The sequence below is a fragment of the Schistocerca piceifrons genome, chromosome 2, assembly GCF_021461385.2.
Source record: "Schistocerca piceifrons isolate TAMUIC-IGC-003096 chromosome 2, iqSchPice1.1, whole genome shotgun sequence".
Lineage (NCBI taxonomy): Eukaryota > Metazoa > Arthropoda > Insecta > Orthoptera > Acrididae > Schistocerca > Schistocerca piceifrons.
Genome location: NC_060139.1, coordinates 773,334,319 through 773,354,720, shown reverse-complemented (window position 1 = coordinate 773,354,720; position 20,402 = coordinate 773,334,319).

Sequence of the window (20,402 nt, the reverse complement as noted above, 5' to 3'; positions counted from 1 at the left end):
TGCTTCACTGTCGATGTGGTGCCCAGTTGACAGCGGTCCACATTCTGGTGCACTGTCACACTTTGACTCCCCTGCGACCAAATCTTCGGTTAACGGAATCGTTCCCACAAATTTTATCTGACAACGCTTCATCGGCTGATTTAGTTTTACGTTTTATTAGTGCGAGTGGGTTTTATCATTTGATCTAAGTTTTAGCGCATGTTCTTCGTCCTTCTGTGTCCTCCACCCTAGTGCTTTTAGAGTGGAGGTTTTAATGTGTTACAGAGTGGCTGGCTTCTCCTTCTTATTCTCATGGTCAGCCAGCCATGGTAATCTGTTTTGTCGTTTTAGTCTCTTCTACATGTTTCTTCCGTTTCTGTGGTTTTCTTCTCTCCTTTTGTCCATTTAAGTGTTTGTTGTCCTTCCGTCGCTCTTGTGGTTTTTCCTTTTTCTCTCGTTTTGTGTTGTCAGTCTCGCTTGTTTTATTCTCACCCTTATGGCATTGTTTTATTCGGAACAAGGGGCTGATGACCTATCAGTTTGGTCCCTTCCGCCGTCTTTCAAACCAACCAATCAACAGTTCTTAATCGTGGAGAGATCCGGCGACCTTGCTGGCCAACGTAGGGTCTGGAAAGCACAAAGACAAGCAATAGAAACTTTCGTCGTGTATGGGCGAGCATTATCTCGCTAAAATGGAAGTCTGTGATGGCTTGGCATGGAATGGAGCAAAACGAGGCGTAAAATATCGTCGACGTACCGCTGTGTTGTAAGAGTGCCGAGGATGACAACCAAAGGGATCCTGCTGTGAAAAGAAAAAAAAACTGGTTACCAGCCCTATGGCGGGCGACAATGAGGTTGGTACCGCACCTCCATCTGAAGCGTCTCCAGGCACATCTTCAGTCTGGAATCTCTTTGACTGGAATAGAATTGCCTTCAGCGATAAGCCCCGCTTGGAACTGAGAGCCAATAACCAGCGAAGTCTGGTCTGTAGACGTCCCGGACAGTGGTGGTTTACCAGCCTCACTATCGCCCGCCATTCGACCCGACAATCACGAGCGGTCTGCGGTGCCATTTCTTTCCATAGCAAGACCCCTTTTTTGGTCATCCACTGCACCCTTAGAGCACATAGGTACGTCGACGGTATTCTACGCCCCGTTTTGTTGCTATTCATGGTAGGCCATCCAGTATTTAAATTTCAGAAAGTTAATGTCCGCCCGCGAGACGGTGAGAGTTTCTGATGCTTGTCTTCGTTGTTGCCAAACCCTACGTTGACAACGGCTGCAGCATTGTGGACAGAGTCCTCCAACCAGCTCGGGATTTTGACGACCTAACGAGACAATTAAATTTGGCACGATACCCCTCGGGACGTCCGCCTGCTTAACTGGGTGGTAACGTACTCGCCTCCCATGCAAGCGGGCTCGGGTTCGATTCCCGGCAGGGTTGGAGGTTTTTCTCCGCTCTGGGACTGGGTGTTGTGTTGTTCTCATCGTCATTTCATCCTCATCCCCGGGGCGCAAGTTGCCCAATGTGGCGTCGAATGAAATAACACTAGCACTTGGCGGCCGAACTTCCCCGGATGGGGCCTGCGGGCCAACGTTGCCATACGCTCATTCCCATTTTTCCCTGGGGACGATATCCAACAATACTACCAATCAATGCCAAGCCGGATAACTGCTTACTTAAAGGCAAAAATGGATCAGCGCGTTACTGGCTTACATAATTTTTGAAACGTTTTCTCTTGAATAACTACTCCAATTATGAGATTGTAATCAAGAGAGCACCCGTGGTCTTGGGGTAGCGTCTTTGATTCATAATCAAACCGTCACGTTGGATCACGGGAAAGGGACTGCCAAGGAGGCGGTTACCATGAGAAAAAGATGTAATAATCAACGGAAGCCTAACATTCTACTTGTCGGGTATTTAAATGTCAGAAGACTGAATATGGTAGGGAAACTAGAAAATCCGAGAAGGAAAATGCAAAAGCTCAATCTAGATATAGTAGAGGTCAGTGAAGTGAGGTGGAAAGAAGACAAGGATTTTTGGTCAGATGTGTATAGGATAACATCAACAGGAGCAGAAAATGGTATAACAGGAGTAGGATTCGTTATGAATAGGGAGGTAGGGCAGAGAGTGTGTTACTGTGAACACTTCAGTGACAGGTTTGTTCTTATCAGAATTTACAGCAAACCAACACCGACAACGATATTTCAGGTATACATATCGACGTCACAAGCTGAAGATGAAGAGATAGAGAAAATGTATGAGGATATTGAAAGGGTAACACAGTATGTAAAGGGTGATGAAAATCTAATAGTCATAGGGGACTGGAATGCAGTTGTAGGGGAAGGAGCAGAAGAAAAGGATACAGGAGAATATGGACTTGGAACAAGGAACGAGAGAGGAGAAAGACTAACTAGTAATAGCCAATACTCGTTCAAGAATCACAAGAGGAGGAGGTATACTTGGAAAAGGCCGGGTGATACGGGAGGATTTCAGTTGGATTACATCATGGTCAGACGAAGATTCCGAAATTAGATATTGGATTGTAAGGCGTATCCAGGAGAAGATACAGACTCAGATCACAATATAGTAGTGATGAAGAGTAGACTGAAGTTTAAGACATTAATCAGGAAGAATCAATACGCAAAGAAGTGGGATACTGAAGTACTAAGGAACAAAGAGACTCGATTGAAGTTCTCTAAGGCTATAGATACAGCAATAAGGAATAGCGCAGTAGGCAGTACAGTTGAAGAGGAATGGACATCTCTAAAAAGGGCCATCACAGAAGTTGGGAAGGAAAACATAGGTACAAAGAAGGTAGCTGCGAAGAAACCATGGGTAACAGAAGAAATACTTCAGTTGATTGATGAAAGGAGGAAGTACAAAAATGTTCCGGGAAACTCAGGAATACCGAAATACAAGTCACTGAGGAATGAAATAAACAGGCAGTGCAGGGAAGCTAAGTTGAAATGGCTGCAGGAAAAATGTGAAGACATTGAAAAAGAAGTGGTTGTTGGAAGGACAGACTCAGAATACAGGAAAGTCAAAACAACCTTCGGTGACATTAAAGGCAAGGATGGTAACTTGAAGAATGCAACGGGAATTCCACTGTTAAATGCAGAGGAGAGAGCGGATAGATGTAAAGAATTCGTTGAAAGCCTCTATGAGGGGGAAGATTTGTCTGATGTGATAGAAGAATAAACAGGAGTCGATTTAGAAGAGACAGGGGATCCAGTATTAGAATCAGATTTCAAAAGAGCTTTGGAGGACTTAAGATCAAATAAGGCAGAAGGGGTAGATAACATTGCATCAGAATTTCTAAAATCGTTGGGGGTAGTGGCAACAAAATGACTATGCACGTTGGTGTGTAGAATGTATGAGTCTGGTGACATAACATCTGACTTTCGGGAAAGTATCATCCACACAATTCCGAAGACGGCAAGAGCTGACAAGTGCGAAAATTATCGCGCAGCCAGCTTAACAGCTCGTCCATCCAAGTTGTTTACAATAATAATATACAGAAAAATGGAAAAGAAAATTGAGGATGCGCTAGATGACGAAATTGGAAATTTGTGGTAAGATTTTATAGGACCAAACTGCTGAAGTCATCGGTCCCTAAGCTTACACACAACTTAATCTAAATTACTCTAACTTACGCTAAGGACAACACACACCCAGGAACGAGGAAGGACTCGAACCTCCGATGGGGGGAGCCGCCCGTACCGTGGCAAGACGCCTCAAACGATCAGTTTGGCTTTAGGAAAAGTAAAGGCACGAGATAGGCAATTCTGACATTGCGGTTAATAATGGAAGCAAGACTAAAGGAAAATCAAGACACGTACATAGGATTTGTCCACTTGGAAAAAGCGTTCGAATATAAAATGGTGCTAGATGTTCGAAACTCCGAAAAAAGTAGGGGTAAGCTGTAGGGAGAGACGTATCATATACAACATGTACAACAGACTTATTAACAAAATATAGTGCGTACTATATTTTGTTAAGAAATTCATTCTCACACGAAGTTATTGGTGTAAAAACATGGTTGTGATAATTAAACTTTTACAGTTTCAGAGGGTCCCCATGAAAAACGAACGATCGTAGGACAATGAAACTGTGTGGAAATATTGGCAAGAGCATTCGGAAAAGAAATAACCAATAAACCATTTAAAGAAAATTTTTTTTATTTTCGCATGAGAGGGTAGCATTCGTTAATTGCTTATCATGTTCACGGTCCAGGTTACAAACGTTGCTCAGTAAGACGACTATCTGCATCAAGGAGAGCCTGGTATCGCACCAGAGATTGCTCTACTGCTGCCCCAAACAACGATGGACCATGGAATGTTCAGCTGTCGTGACACGGCTCGTGCATTGCTTGAAGATCGCACGTTGCGTTCAGTATTCTCAGCCATGGCAACAGTAATGTCTCCGGCACAATAGACAGTGGGTGACTCCCAGGAGCAATTCCCAAATCGCCAGTTAATTCGACTTTCGAATCACGTTTCTCAGCCCCTGTGTGAGAAGGGGATCTTTCCATAATGATTTAATGCATCGATACTCGCAAAAAAACAGCAACACTACTGCTGTTGTTTTGATAAAACAACTTTACGAGTAGGCTGGACCACTGCTCACGTTGTCCAGAAACATGTTGACTGTCTGCAACTATGATGTACACTGATGCTTGTGTTTCAAGCAGATGGCTGCACCATACCAGTTCCTGCGCCTAAACGGCGAGTGACGACGCTCACACTACCAACCACGCAAATCCTGCGGCGCAGATTACGAACATTATTCTTATAATGTTGGCTATCCGTACGGGAAATAGTTCTCCGTCTACACTGGCTCAAGTAGCGCAACTTTAACCACCCAGTACATAAATTCGCTCACAGTTTGCACCAGCAAGTCAGCGCAATCACACGTTCTCTGGGTAGAAGGCAGGTTAAGTATAGAATTCGCGTCCTACTATGCAAAGAACCGCTACTTTAACAGTCAATAGGTAGTTTAAATGTCACTGGATGGTTATCACTCATGGTACGCTCTCTTAATACTAAACAGTCTACCAACATTCAATAATCTGTAATTTCGTATCTTCGATTTATAGGAGTCCACGGGGAATTTTAGCCAATCCAAAGACAGTCACAAAATTTTCTAAAACTCTCAAAAACTTGTGGAAACGCTGAAAACTCCTGCCGTTGTCGCTTCCTGAACCAGTCAACTTCTCAGTATAAGGAAATTACAAATTTTTTGCAAAATTATTAGAACACAGACACATGGCTTCACACGCTACTAAAGGTGAATAACGATTCCTCAATACTAGTGCATGTAAATCGCTGTCCCTTCCAGTGCGGATGATCATTCCCTTCCTTCGTTTGAGTGGAACATTCTATAGCCAACAGCTTCATAATTTCTCGAGGACGGCACGGAAATCGCCGTCCTTCACCGGTACCCATCTCCGAATTTACTGCAATCACTTTCAGACTTGGTATTTTCCGAAAGGCAAATAAATGGAAAATTATCTCATTTTTATTAGTCTTAACGACACAAGTGAAAGTTTTCCTTCTAGAATCTTTAAGCTGGCTGCTTTATGTTAAACATATGTTTCGTACGCCAACTGATCATTCATTATCAAAAAATTTCAGTTTTCATACGTCACATGCATGATAATTTCACATGCTCACTTACTCTTGACACCACAACAAATGTAAACAGTAATGACAAACAAATGAATCAATAATTACTGTTTGAAAACTAAGAACTTACACAACTTTTACTGTTATACACAAAACGCTGTTTAATTGACTAGTGACAAAATGCTAAGTTTAAACCACCCTCTGACGTATTTACAAAATCATTAATGTACCAAAATGTTGCAGCTGGAGGAATTTCGACATTTTTTAACATATATTATTCTAGCTGACGTCCCAAGTCGTCCGTTTCAATTATGGATATACGAAGATAAAATACACGTAGTGTGCTTGAGCACATTTCCAGTCAAAATCGAATTTCAGTTTGCTTCTAGTTTGATATATATATATATATATATATATATATATATATATATATATATATATATATATATATATTAGGAAATACGTTTCTAACACGCACTTTGATTAAAACAATCTAGCTCACACATTCATTGTGTGATCCTTAATCATACCATGCCAATATTATTTAGCAAACAAATCTATTTTATAAAATTTAAAAATAACTTTTTGTAGAAAATGTGTTTTGAATGCATTCTCTTTGTTTTGTTTACTTGCTGGACATCGTGGCCAGTAACGGGAACTGAGATTCAGTCACTTGTTTTGCTGCACGTTTGTTTCAGGAACAGCAATACCTGTTTTAGAGATTTTTTTGTGTAAATGATTATAGACTCAGTGATTTGATGAAACTTTCTGCTTTATCTGATGTATGTCAGGACCATGTTGTCCATAACAGTTTATTTGTATTTACCCCACTGTCTTATTGTAAGCAGTTTCTTTATTAGAAAATTAGCTCTCAAATACAGCAGAGTTCTTTAATGTCCAAGGTTTACCAATGGAGAGTATGGCATCACGAATAAATACTATGCAGCAAGGTGTTCTTCACCACTGGCCAAGTCTGCCTTTCCTCGCCTTTCTTATCTAAAATACGAATCATTGAACAGTTACGTACTATTATCGTTTAGTGTATTCTAACTTGGCAGCCTGTTTCTCGTCACTGAGAAAAGAAGCCGGTTAATACAGAGGTCACGATTTGTCATGCCACAGGTCAATTAAGTAATCGGTTGTGCAATAAGTTCCATTATTCCTGAACAAATGCAAAAGTTGGTTTGATAGTCACTCTAAAGCACGAGTGTTTTACAATGAAGGGAGTAAAGCCAGGAATTCGAAGCGGCGTGCTCTGAACAGAATATAATTTGAGTATGAACACGCTAAGCCCACAACCACTCTTATACTTACACTGAAAAAGATGTCTAATGTTGCAAGCATCGTTGGAAAACAGTACACATGTCGTAGGGCGATATCTATCAGCAAATTCTGTGAAAATCACCTGCGCGAGACTCGATGGTCTTTACGAAGAATTTGACACCATGTTGTACATATTCTGTCAAAAGTGTATCAGTGTTTGTGCTGATGGTCCAAGGAAAGTAAAAATACCAGTAGTCCCGCATCTGGACGCCGTCAGCATAGAGATTCACGCCTGGTGCGTACTTCAGACGCAAGATATAATGATAATCACGGCGGGGGTAGATTAACCCCGCCCTCACTATTCTTTCTGTCATATCTCATAACTGTGCAGCAACTTTCGATGTCGTAGAAGAAGGCGCAACTGATAGGATGAATGCCGTTAAATATTATTTACTCATCAGAGCAGATTAATTCCCGGCGTTCGGTGCTCCAGCTGCCAGAGTGTATCAGCAGTGGCACAGCTTACCTCTGAGCACTGTAGAACAGGGAGCCATAACTAATGATAATAGCACGCCCATGGTGATCAGCACTGCATGACAAAACCGTGTGATGGATTCTGCTCCCGTTCTTACATCAGGGAAACGCCATTTTCAAAGACTTCAGTATGTGAGCGCAGATTTCTCGCTTTAATTTTCTGACCATGACGACCACAATAGCTGCTCTGAGCATGTGTGAGGTATACGCCGTCTGTTGCGATGTTCGTTACTAGCAACATAACGTGGCAAGAAATGGCTCTAAGCACTGTGGGACTTAACATCTGAGGTCATCAGTCCCCTAGACTTAGAACTACTTAAACCTAACTAACTAAGGACGTCACACACATCCATGCCCGAGGCAGGATTCGAACCTGCGACTGGAGCAGCAGCGCGGTTCCGGACTGAAGCACCTAGAACCGCTCGGCCACAGCGGCCGGCTTACCGTTTTGTAAAGAGGCGTTTGGTATTTCGATCTTCGTCTTTCATCCTCCGTTCCGGTGCCATTACGGTTACAGTGTGTCCGAAAAGATGGCTTTGACAGCAGTTGATATAGACGTTTTCTCAGTACGGTACATTGTCACAACGTAAAAAAACTATAAGAAGTCACCAACTTTTCATTCACGGTTACAGTGCATTTCTTATAGGTCTGTTAGACCAGTATAGTTTTTATATTATGACACGTTACCGTACTCAGAAAACTTTAATGTCATTTGACTATCAGTGGAAAGCTATGCAATTATACCAACAGCAGTTGTTGCTCCTAGAACTACCTCAACCAGTTACGAAGTGAACATTGCGAGGGGAGCAGTCTGCAATCTTCGTTTGGAGTAGCGTCCTTCGAAAAACGAAATTTCTCATAATGGTATGTACAGTTGCAAATCTCCAATGAGCCTAACAATACAGTAACTTTACAATACCCGCAGTACAGTCCAACGAGTCACAATTTTGGCTGTTGTAAATGATAAAATGGTGTTGAATGTATCGACATCCAAAGGAAGCGTTTAACCTGCAGTATGTGGAGTGTCCATTCCTAACTCCCGGTTCTGGGCCGTTTTTCGTACCATGATTTTTACCCATTCAACAATTTTAGCGTGGACACCAAACCAGGAAACATTTAAATATTACAGGTGACCAAATGGTGGCCTTTCTCTACAACTTAATTGTATGTGTGCTGTGGAAACTCCCACCTTGAAAATTAGAGCAGCTTTGTTTACGGAATTCTTCGTGTACATTCTTAGATCGACTGACACTTAAGGCGCAGTATTGTACATCGAGGGGCCCACTAAATCATCCGATAAACATGGAATCAACACTCCTGCAATTTCGTAACTCTAAGCTGGTTCTAATAATATATGAGTGGCTTCAGCTGAATTTGGCATACATGTAGAAAGTTGTGGACTCGCTTCCTCGCTGAAATGAAGCCAGTCCAGGCCTAGAGATAGTGTGGCTCCTGAGGTGACACTTTTTGGCTGGTGAGGTTAAATGAAGTACACATATATGATATTAGCTGATAAAGTAAACTTGTCCCCAACAAAAGAGTTGTTTTGAACACCACAGTTACTTACTAGGCAAGATCCTACAAAAGATCGTAAGCTCCTACCTTCCTCCTATCTTCGACCTGAGTTGCGCAGCCAGTTAGACTGGGACAAACAGCTTAACGTGGATTCCGACGTATGGTGTAAATCGTCATTTTCTTCATTTACAAATGGTAACTAGAGACGGAAAAGCAATATGAAACAGGAAAAAATCGTGCGACTGACTAGGGATTGAATCTTAGATCGTTGGATGTGTACTGCTCAATACCCAACTTTTTCAGCTTGTTCTTCTTGGAATCTAGTCCGGTTTTTCGTTCCTTGAACCGCCCCGTCTCAATACTCAGTGTATCTGCCATCCTTTCCCACTTGGTCGTGTTCCTTGTCGTCATTTGTGCGACTTTTCGAATTGCGAGAAATTTTTGGCACCCTGAGTAACTATATGTGGATTTTATTGACCTCTGCACAAATTCAGTTTCATCATTAGAAATGTGATTTACTGTCGGATGTTTTTTCCACTTGTCGAATGTCTTCCACTTGCTAAATTTCAGTAGCGATGCTTTGTTCAAAATTTGTCACCAATCATTTATTCATTTAGCAATTACATTCCGAGTCCTCCAAACCTTGACAAACCCTACTAAAAACACTCACTTAGCCACCGAGCCCCACAGTATGGATGTTGTAGAATAACAAAGTTAATAGATATACGTTTTAAAAATATTTTTAAGTTCCAGTGTGACCTGAGACTGCAGTATATGACAAAAACTCTCACAGGATGGTCTCTCTGTTTCCCTACGACAGTATGCCTAATGTGTGTACATCTACACCCACATTCGTATTCTGCAAGCCACCATAAAGTGGATGGCAACTGGCCTTCCCAGTTGATGCATGTATTAAGATCCTTTCCATTTCGTTCACATACAGAGCGGGAGAAGAAAGGCTGTCTAAAATTTAAATGATTCTAAATGCACTGTAATTGGTATAATGTTGCCTTCTCTGTCCCAGAGTTAGCGATACTTAAGGGGCGGTAGTATATCCCTCGATTCTTCACTTATTACTAGTACTTCAAGCTTCGTAATTAGTTTTTCGTGGGACTTTGGCCACTATTTTAGGACGCTCTCCCTTCAATCAAACAAACCTGTGAACATTCGTGCTGCCCTTCCTTACATACACTGAGTATCTTCTGTTAGTTCCCTTTAGTATGTGTCCCAAATACTACAGCAATATTCTCTGGATCGTTGTATCTGCTGCAATGAAGTAACCGTAAAATCATTGTGGGCCTCACCAACAACTCGGATGAGTCAAGAATATGCTGATCATCTCCGAACGTAAGGCGCAGAGCTGCATTGATGATTAGGAAGCAGTGAGATTATTCTTGGTGCTATTCAGTTGCCCCATGCCTTACAGAACGCGTTCCCACGTGAGGAAGTTGATACATGTCGTCGCAGTTCACGCATGTTGGAAATCTGGTCACGTGCATATAGGCTTGCCCTTGGTTTAAATCACACACCCGTCTATGAATTAATAGTCATTACAAATGCACCAATGGCCATATGATCCTGTATGGCCTTTCATGACAATAAGTGGCACTAGTGGTCAAGCAGGTAGGGCACCATTCTCTGGCCATAGAGGTTCTAGGTTCAATCTCAGACATGTGTGCGAATTTTCATTCGATACAGCCCCTCCAGGACGGTGCCAGGTCCAGTCAGACTGTGGTCAGAAAGCGTACCGATGATCTTAACTAGACGTCAAAAGCGGTCGGGTTGAAGGGCCTGGCATCCCTCCTCCTCCTAGTGCCGCGCAAAACCCACCACAATAAGGCCTATAGCCTTGACACAGGCTTGCACCGTGGACTTTACTTTTCATAATAACAATAGTTAACTGCGGTACGAGTTTCACTACTCTAAATACATACATAAAAAAAGTTTTGCATCACCCCGGTTCCCAGAACTCCCCAAGATAGATGTTCACTGTGGATATTGTATCACATACACAGTCCCTTTGTTCAGAGATGTCACTAAACCCGCCCAAAGATGTAAACGACCGTGCATGAGCAGCGCCTATTAGATGGGGTCCGACAGCCGATCAGTTCGTCATTCCACGAAGAAGAAGGTACACGGCTCTTGTTGTCTGTAGTTCAACCATGCCTAGACGGTCAATACCGCGGTTACATTGTGCCAGATAGGGCTCTCTTCAAGGGAAGTGTGCAGGCTTCTCGGAGTGAACCAAAACGATCTTGTTCGGAAATGGAGGAGATACAGAGAGACAGGAACTGTCGTCGATGACATGCCTCGCTCAGGCCGCCCAAGGGCGGATGACCGCTACCTACGGATTACGGCTCGGAGGAATGCTGACAGCAACGCCAACATTTTGAATAATGCTTTTCGTGCAGCCTCAGGACTTCGTGTTACTACTCAAAGTGTGCGCAATATGCTGCATGACACGCAACTTCACTCCCGACGTCCATGGCGATGTCCATCTTTGCAACCACGACACAATGCAGCGCGGTACAGATGGGCCCAACCACATGTCGAATGGACCGCTGAGGGTTGGCATCATGGCCGGCCGGGGTGGCCGAGCGGTTCTAGGCGCTACAGTCTGGAACCGCGCGACCGCTACGGTCACAGGTTCGAATCCTGCCTCGGGCATGGATGTGTGTGATGTCCTTAGATTAGTTAGGTTTAAGTAAATCTAAGTTCTACCCCTAGAACTTAGATTTACTTAAACCTAACTAATCTAAGGACATCAGATGTTGAGTCGCATAGTGCTCAGAGCCATTTGAACCATTTGATTGGCATCACGTTCTTTTCACCGATGAGTGTCGCATATGCCCTCAACCAGACAATCGTCGGAGACGTGTTTGGAGGTATCCCGGTCAGGCTGAACGCCTTAGACACACTGTCCGCGAGTGCAGGAAGGTGGAGGTTCGCTGCTGTTTTGGGGTGGCATTATGTGGGGCCGACGTACGCCACTGGTGGTCGTGGAAAGCGCCATAATGGCTTTATGATACGTGATTGCCATCCTCCTACCGAGATTGCAATCACATCGGCAGCATATTGGCGAGGCATTCGTCTTTATGGACGGCAAATCGCGCTCCCATCGCGCACATCTTGTGAATGACTTAAATCAGGATGATAACATCGCTTGACTAGAGTGGCCAGCATGTTCTCCAGGCATCAACCCCGCCGGAAATGCTTGGGATAGATTGAAAAGCGCTGTTTATGGACGACGTGACCCACCAACCACTCTGAGGGATCTACGCCGAATCGCCGCTGATGAGTGCGACAATCTGGACCAACAGTACCGTGATGAACTTGTGCATAGTATGCCAGTACGAATACAGGCACTCATCAGTGCAAGAGGACGTGCTACTGGGTATTAGAGGTACCGGTGTGTACAAAAATGGTTCAAATGGCTCTGAGCACTATGGGACTTAACATCTGTGACCATCAGTCCCCTAGAACTTAGAACTACGTAAACCTAACTAACCTAAGGACATCACACACATCCATACCCGAGGCAGGATTCGAACCTGCGACCATAGCAGTCGCGCGGTTCCAGACTGAGCGCCGAGAACCGCTAGACCACCGCGGCCGGCACCGGTGTGTGCAGCAATCTAGACCACCACCTCTGAAGGTCTCGCTCTATGGTGGTGCAACATGCAATGTGTGGTTTTCTTGAGCAATAAAAAGAGCGGAAATGATGTTTAGGTTCATCTCTATTCCAATTTTCTGCACAGGTTCCGGAACTCTCGGAACTGAGGATATGCAAAACGTTTTTGATGCGTGTATACTTGGAGGTACTCAAAATCACCTTCAGCCTAAATCCTATAGGTTCCATGCGGAAGGCAGGTAGTAACTAGAGTTACTACGTGCCTTCCGCTTGGAACACCCCTATCTCACCACTGACTACTACTGTTAGGCACATATGGTTGCTGTCAACAAGTATGGGCCTGAAGATGGTGTTGTAACAACATCGAAACTAGTTGCCAATAAAACCAACACATTAATACAGCTGGAGTAATTTCGTCATTTTTAACGTGTATTTTAATCCACATCACGAAATAAAGTTGAATTCAAATCCCAGAAAATGAATCTACTACCACTTAAATACAGGGTCGATAATGTACATGGCCGGCCGCGGTGGTCTAGTGGTTCTATGCGCGCAGTCCGGAACCGCGGGACTGCTACGGTCGCAGGTTCGAATCCTGCCTCGGGCATGGATGTGTGTGATGTCTTTAGGTTAGTTAGGTTTAAGTAGTTCTAAGTTCTAGGGGACTGATGACCACAGAAGTTAAGTCCCATAGTGCTCAGAGCCATTTGAACCATTTTTTTGATAATGTACATAAATTTGAACGTTCTCAAACGAAATTAATTGCCGTCCACACTATGTCAGTGTTCAACCAAATGCTTACCAAATTAGTTGACTGAACAGCTGCTCCTACAACGGTCCCTGGAAGACTAGACTAGTTATATACACACGGAATGTATTCGTAGTTGCGAATACGACAACCACCAGGTGTATATGGGAACGACGACAGAGAAAAATTGTGCCAGTCCGCTACTCGAACCTGAACTTCCCATTTTATGCGAGCAGTCACTTTAACCGCTTTGGCTATCCGTGCACAACTGACGGCCAGACTCAAACCTCCATATGTCGTCGTTCCTGTGTCGCAACCTGTACTCGTACACACCTTATGTAAGTTCCGTACAGGGGGTGGACATTTTGATTGAAAGTTTTTTATTAATTAATTTTAACTGAAATGCCTAGGTTGCTAAGAAGAACTATGCAGTGTTCCTTAGTATATGCATGCATGTCGGAATGAACACTATATCATTCTTCTTAACATCCTAGGCATTTCAATACCGTATTTATCCTTGCACTTCCGAAGGACATTGTATAGTTCTTAACAACACAGGCACTGCAATATCATCCTTATACGCCAATACTAAGCAACGACTTTCAGTTAAAAACAAAAAGAAAAATAATGTCCTCCCCCGCACGTGGATTACATAACGTTTGTACGAGAACAGGTTGAGATACAGGAACCGAAACGTATGGAAGTTCCTGTTTGGCCGTCACTCAAGGACGGATAACGTAAGCGGTTAAGGCGACTGCTCGTGTAAAGTGAGAAATCCGGTTAGATTACCGGTCCTGTACAACTTTTCACTGCCATCATTCTCGTACACAGCTGACAGTTGTCCGAAGGAACATTGCCTCGTACTTTTGAACAACACAAAAAAATGGTTCAAATGGCTCTGAGCACTATGGGACTTTACATCTATGGTCATCAGTCCCCTAGAACTTAGAACTACCTAAACCTAACTAACCTAAGGACATTACACAACACCCAGTCATCACGAGGCAGAGAAAATCCCTGACCCCGCCGGGAATCGAACCCGGGAAGCCGGGCGCGGGAAGCGAGAACGCTACCACACGATCACGAGTTGCGGACTTTTGAACAACACAGGTACTGCAATGTCCTATTTATCAGACCACGCCGGCGCAAATGACTTTCAATTAAAATGTGTCATGTCTCCCCTGTACAGGAATATATATAATGGACGTAGGTGTGCAGGTTGTAGACACATGGTTGACGACATATGGAAGTTCGAGTCTTGCTGGGAAGTGTGTTCAGGTATCTTATTGGTAAGGCGACCTCTAGCGGTAAGCAGAAAATCCGGGCTCGAAACCTGGGCCAGCACAACTTTTCATTGTCGTCATTCCATTATGCAGCTGATGGTTATCCATAATCGCACCTACTAATATATTTCATGTAATTTATTGTATGTGTCAATCTTGTGGTCTCTTGCACTCACTGAAGTAGTTACGAAGAGCTGCAGAAACATGAAACAGGGACAACCAGATGAGCAGTCGAATCAAAGACCTGAGCCTCTAACTGCCACATCGTCTTGTTTGGGACCAAGTTATCTGGCGCGATAACACCATATCATCGTGTTCCGCTACATCTATTCCAACATTTCTTTCTGGTTCGCTGTTTAGCTATACCTTTCTCCGCCCATCCTCTCTGTTTCTCCCTTCCTCAGTCCTTCCCTCTCTCTCTCTCTCTCTCTCTCTCTCTCTCTCTCTCTCTCTCTCTCTATCTCTCTCTGTCTCTCTCTATCAACACAAAAACACACACACACAGCTATACAGTTATTTGGGAATTTTACGACCGCATAGGAAATTGGACACGCGAAATTTAGCTGTAGCTCGGCTGCAGATGCACTCCGTCATGGTTCACTTCCTCTTGACCTAAATTCGTGTACAGGGAAAATAACAGTTATCTCAGTATTTCGCGCTTCATTGCACTGACCGAGAAGAAGACATCAAAGCGTAACTGACTCCATCCAGGACGAGTTCCCTGGCGAGACTAGATCGAGAGTCCTGTCTGTTTTCAGACGCTAAATGCGTCTCCGTAACGCAGCAAAGAGCCTTAACGGCAACCAAGAAGCTTGCTTAACGTCTCCTAATTCTGGCATTCGGAGTGCTGTAGACACATCTACACCAATTCACGCGCGAGCACAAACGGTTGCCGCTTCTGGGCGTATCAGTCAAGAACCAGAGTCCGCGAACCTATCAATTTCCGAGAAGCGCTCGGCAAAGAGCAGCAGGTGCGGTCGCGCGTCGATTTACAGCTCGCCTAATTCCAGTTACTTTATTCCTGCTAAATTAGAAGTAACGCGGCCGAAAACGGCCATAAAGTCCTATTTATTGCCACAGCTACGGCAGCTAGGAGAAGAAATTAGAGGGAGTGGAGAACGAGCGCCCAAGTTTATGTGGAATTACGGGCAGATTTCATCAGCGGCCGGTGAGCAGCGGCGGCCGTGTTCAGCGATTACGCGGCTGGTTTTCCGATCGAAACTGCCCCAGTCGGCGGAAGCTTCGCATCTGCGACGGGCAAAGTGTCTGGGGCGGCCACCTGGGCGCTCGCGAGCCGCCACTACATCAGCGACCGCCCACCCGGCGTCCCAGTCTGTCAGCGGCCGACCGGGAGGCACATCCGGGAGACACTCACCCAGCCCAGCGGCCTACGACTTCATTAGTTGAGCCGTCGTAAATATCAACGATGCCGCCATTACAGCCTATCATCGTCCCTGTTAAAGATCGCCTGTGCGGATGCAAGCCGGATAATAAATACTCGGTGCAGCTGGCTTGCTCGCTGTATTACGCTATCGCTCTAGGGCTACCCTCACTGTAAGTAATGGAGCATTTGTGGGGAGAATGAGGTAGCGACTATTAAGACTCTGTCATTGTGTGTGCTGTTGTAACACCAGAAACGGCAACTTCCATAATTACCTTGTGCATAAATTAGCTTCGGTTATCATTTGGCAGATCACACGATAATCATCATTCACCGTCAGTGTCTCAAAGTTTAAAGACTGCTCTTTTTCCTGTAAAAGGCAGACTTCGAAAATAAATTTCTGGAAAAGCAGGCGAGACAAGTAATTCAGGGAAAGATTGTGGAACAAGAGAAAAGCAGTGTAGAATTGTAATGAGGAAATCCTCGTTTACGACGCTTAGGTGGAATTAATAAGAAAAAGCAGTTAATATGCTCTTTTCCTTTATTCTCAGAGACTGTAGCCGAATTCCTCCATTGCTCAGCGACGCGAACTGTACATTCGTTTTCAGGATCATGTCTTCAGGTGGCTTATGGCTCTGAGCACTATGGGACTTAACATCTGAGGTCATCAGTCCCCTAGAACTTCGAACCACTTAAACCTAACTAACCTAAGGACATCATACACTTCCATGCCCGAAGCAGGATTCGAACCTGCGACCATAGTGGTCGCGTGGTTCCAGACTGAAGCGCCTAGAACCACTTGGCCACACCGCCCGGCCTTCAGGTAGCTTATTTCGGGGCGGATGCTATTATTATTCTACATCCGAACTTCGTCACATTTACATCTACTGGCAATTTCATCACCCAAAACTATGATAGGGTGAGTTGGGTGGCCAGTGCATCAATTGAAGCTCGCCACAGTGCTCCTAAAACCATCCATCAGACTCCTGGCCTTATGACGTGGCGCACTGTTTTGTCGAAAAATGCCGCTGCCATCGGGAAACATGATCGTCATGAAGGGCTGTACTTGGTCTGAAACCATTGTAAAATATTCCTTGGCCATCATGGTGCCTTGCACGAGCTCCACTAGGCCCATGGGCGCCCACGTGATTGTTTCCCAGAGCATAATGGAGCCGTCTCCAGCTCGTCTCCGTCCCACAGTACAGGTGTCAAGGAGCTGCTCCCCTGGAAGACGACGGATTCACACCCTCGCGTCGGCTTGACGGAGAAGGAACTGGGATTCATCAGACCATGCAACGCTCTCCCTGCAACTGCGCTCGCGGCAAGTGTCGATGGTCACATGCCCATTTCAGTCGTAGTTGCCGATGTCGTGGTGTTAAAATTTGGCGCTGCGGAGGTACACTGTGTGTTCAGACGTATTTGTACTCTGCCCAGCACTGCATTCTGATGTTAGTTCCACCACAGTTCGCCGCCTGTCCTGTATTGCCAGTCTGCCCAGCCTACGACGTCCGACACCTGTAACGAGAGGTGGCCACCCAACCCCACGACCTCTGGATATGGTTTCATCTTGGTTTCACCACGTGCTGAAGACATTCATCAGAGCACTCCTCGAACACCCGACAGTTTTCGTAATGCTTGTCATCACAATCTTCAGTAGGTCAAAGATAGGTAGCGCGCCTTCCCATTCTACACACGGGCAGCACGCTCACAGATGCTACACGCACCATGCGTGTGTCTGACTAGCAGTCGTTCCTCGCCAGGTGACGCTGCTATCTCCTAGACGGGCTTATACCCATAGCAGGTTGGTGGTCATAATGATCTGGCTGATCAGCGTAGTAAAAACTCAGTAAGCTCACGACGCCAACCAATCATCTGTATTGCCGTCGTTTTGCTATATTGTTCAGTTCGGAGTAGATTGAGCTCATCCGTTGTTGACTGATTGACTTGTATGATGATTTATCTAGAACTCAAAAAATGGTATCAATCTTTACGTAAACCTCACGTTCGCGTGCAGTAACAGAGCTCAGATGAACTTTGGATTTCGGCGGTCACGGAATTACGTGTAGTACTTATTATTCTGCTTAGAAATTTACTCTGAAAGGTGAAGTTGGCCGTGCAAGCTGCAGGATCTCGAGTTATCAATACGCATTTGTCCGCTTAGTTAACGTGAGTCATACGAATACATGAATTTCATACTTAGTGATCACTGAAATGAAGCTCCTATGTACCTTTTATTCCTTTAATTGAAGTTCGCTAGATTTTCTTAGTTGTTAACAATTTAAAATTTCCTCTTACAATCGTGAGTTACTCCTCTTTCTGTACATATTTTAACAACAAAGTCTCAGTAACAGAAAAATTACGACATGTCTGTCGTTAACAAGAGAAGATTACTTTTTCCGCTTCTCTATAGTACATCCGTCTCCTCTCACGTCTCAAACAGAAGTACTCCATTCAGCGAGTAGTAGCAGCACGGAGTACTCACGCGCTACACTGATTATTAGCGTTAGCACTCGCAATTGCCTGTAACCATTTCTTTACCAATTTTATCACAAAATGAAATTTTCTGTTAGTGACCTTATCTCTTCTCCCACGACACGCAAACCGCCTTCCAGGCACAGTCTCGTGGTACACCACAGTGTACACCTGAAGCCCGCAGTTGATTCGACCTACCCAGTGTCGAGTCCAGTTCTGTCTAGGATGCTTTACGTTTCCGCTAATTCTAAACTGCGGCGCGGAACGCATGGTCTTTTGTGAAACATACGCTCAGTCTCTTCCTTTACTTAAATCACTTAGTGACTTGAACTAGATATAGGGAGGGACTGGCGATTTTTAAACGAAACTGATGCACCAGTGACTTCCACCTGTTAGTTGGTCTCCAACAGTTATAGACCGGAAGGGGAACTGCTATTGCTGCCACCTTCCATTGGGAACGAAGGTTGGATGGCATGGAGCAAGCCGACAATATCAAATTCTGGCCATTTATGGTCTAGTCAGCTTGTTCATGTACTGCCACTTTTATTTATTCGTGTTCATCACAACTCTCCCGTAGTCAAGCGTCAAACTGACGACGACGTCAATGCCTCATCTTTGCCTCAGGCTTCATGGAATACTGTAAAACAGACATCAAGAGTCGCAACAGAGACCAATCAACAGGTGCGTGGACTTACTTTGTAAAAACAGATGACATGCCATGCCTCACATCGGGACACTTCTAGGGCAGCACTCTTTCATCGCCAATCTAAAAATTCCCCTGTATTGCAACGTTGGCTTGGGTTGTTTGGGGAAGAGACCAAACTGCGAGGTCATCAGTCTCATCGGATTAGGGAAGAACAGGGAAGGAAGTCGGCCGTGCCCTTTCAAGGGAACCATCCCGGAATTTACCCGGAGTGGTTTAGGAAAATCACGGAAAACCTAAATTAGGATGGCCGGACGCGAGATTGAGCCGTCGTCCTGCCGAATGCGAGTCCAGTGTCTAACCACTGCGCCACCTCGCTCGGTTGTACTGCAAGGCATCTTTACCTTAGCACCCAGTTTTTGTGTAGTATATAACAGCTTATTGATTCCACTCGTCAAAAAATATGGTGAAGGGCATTGATTCGTTTAAGAAGTTTGACGTCAAATGAGCGTGTCACATATTTCATCTGAATCTTCCTCCCATTCTCTGTTGATATCTCTCTCTAAAGCTAGTTATCGTGTCAAGCTTTAGGGGCGAGGTTAATATGATATCCAGCTATTCTATGTCATTCATTAAGAGAAAAACGTTGTCTTCTGTGTCAATAAGTGTAGTGTACTATCAAACTCCAGCACGCAGTACTCGAGCTGCCGTCCATTGGACTACTATACTGCATTCTCCGTAAGAACGCTCCTGATGTAAACAAACATGTATGAGGCGATTGGTCAGAGATCAGCACACATTTGCACAGGTATTGTTACGCCACTGGAAGTAGACCTAATTATGTGTTAGGTATTTTGTGTTTTACTACTGCTAACGGAACTTTTTAGCCTGTCTAAACATTAACACCAACAACAATAGTTCAAGTACACATGCCGACGTCGCAAGCAGAAGATGAAGAGAGAGAGAAAGTACACTCCTGGAAATGGAAAAAAGAACACATTGACACCGGTGTGCCAGACCCACCATACTTGCTCCGGACACTGCGAGAGGGCTGTACAAGCAATGATCACACCCACGGCACAGCGGACACGCCAGGAACCGCGGTGTTGGCCGTCGAATGGCGCTAGCTGCGCAGCATTTGTGCACCGCCGCCGTCAGTGTCAGCCAGTTTGCCGTGGCATACGGAGCTCCATCGCAGTCTTTAACACTGGTAGCATGCCGCGACAGCGTGGACGTGAACCGTATGTGCAGTTGACGGACTTTGAGCGAGGGCGTATAGTGGGCATGCGGGAGGCCGGGTGGACGTACCGCCGAATTGCTCAACAC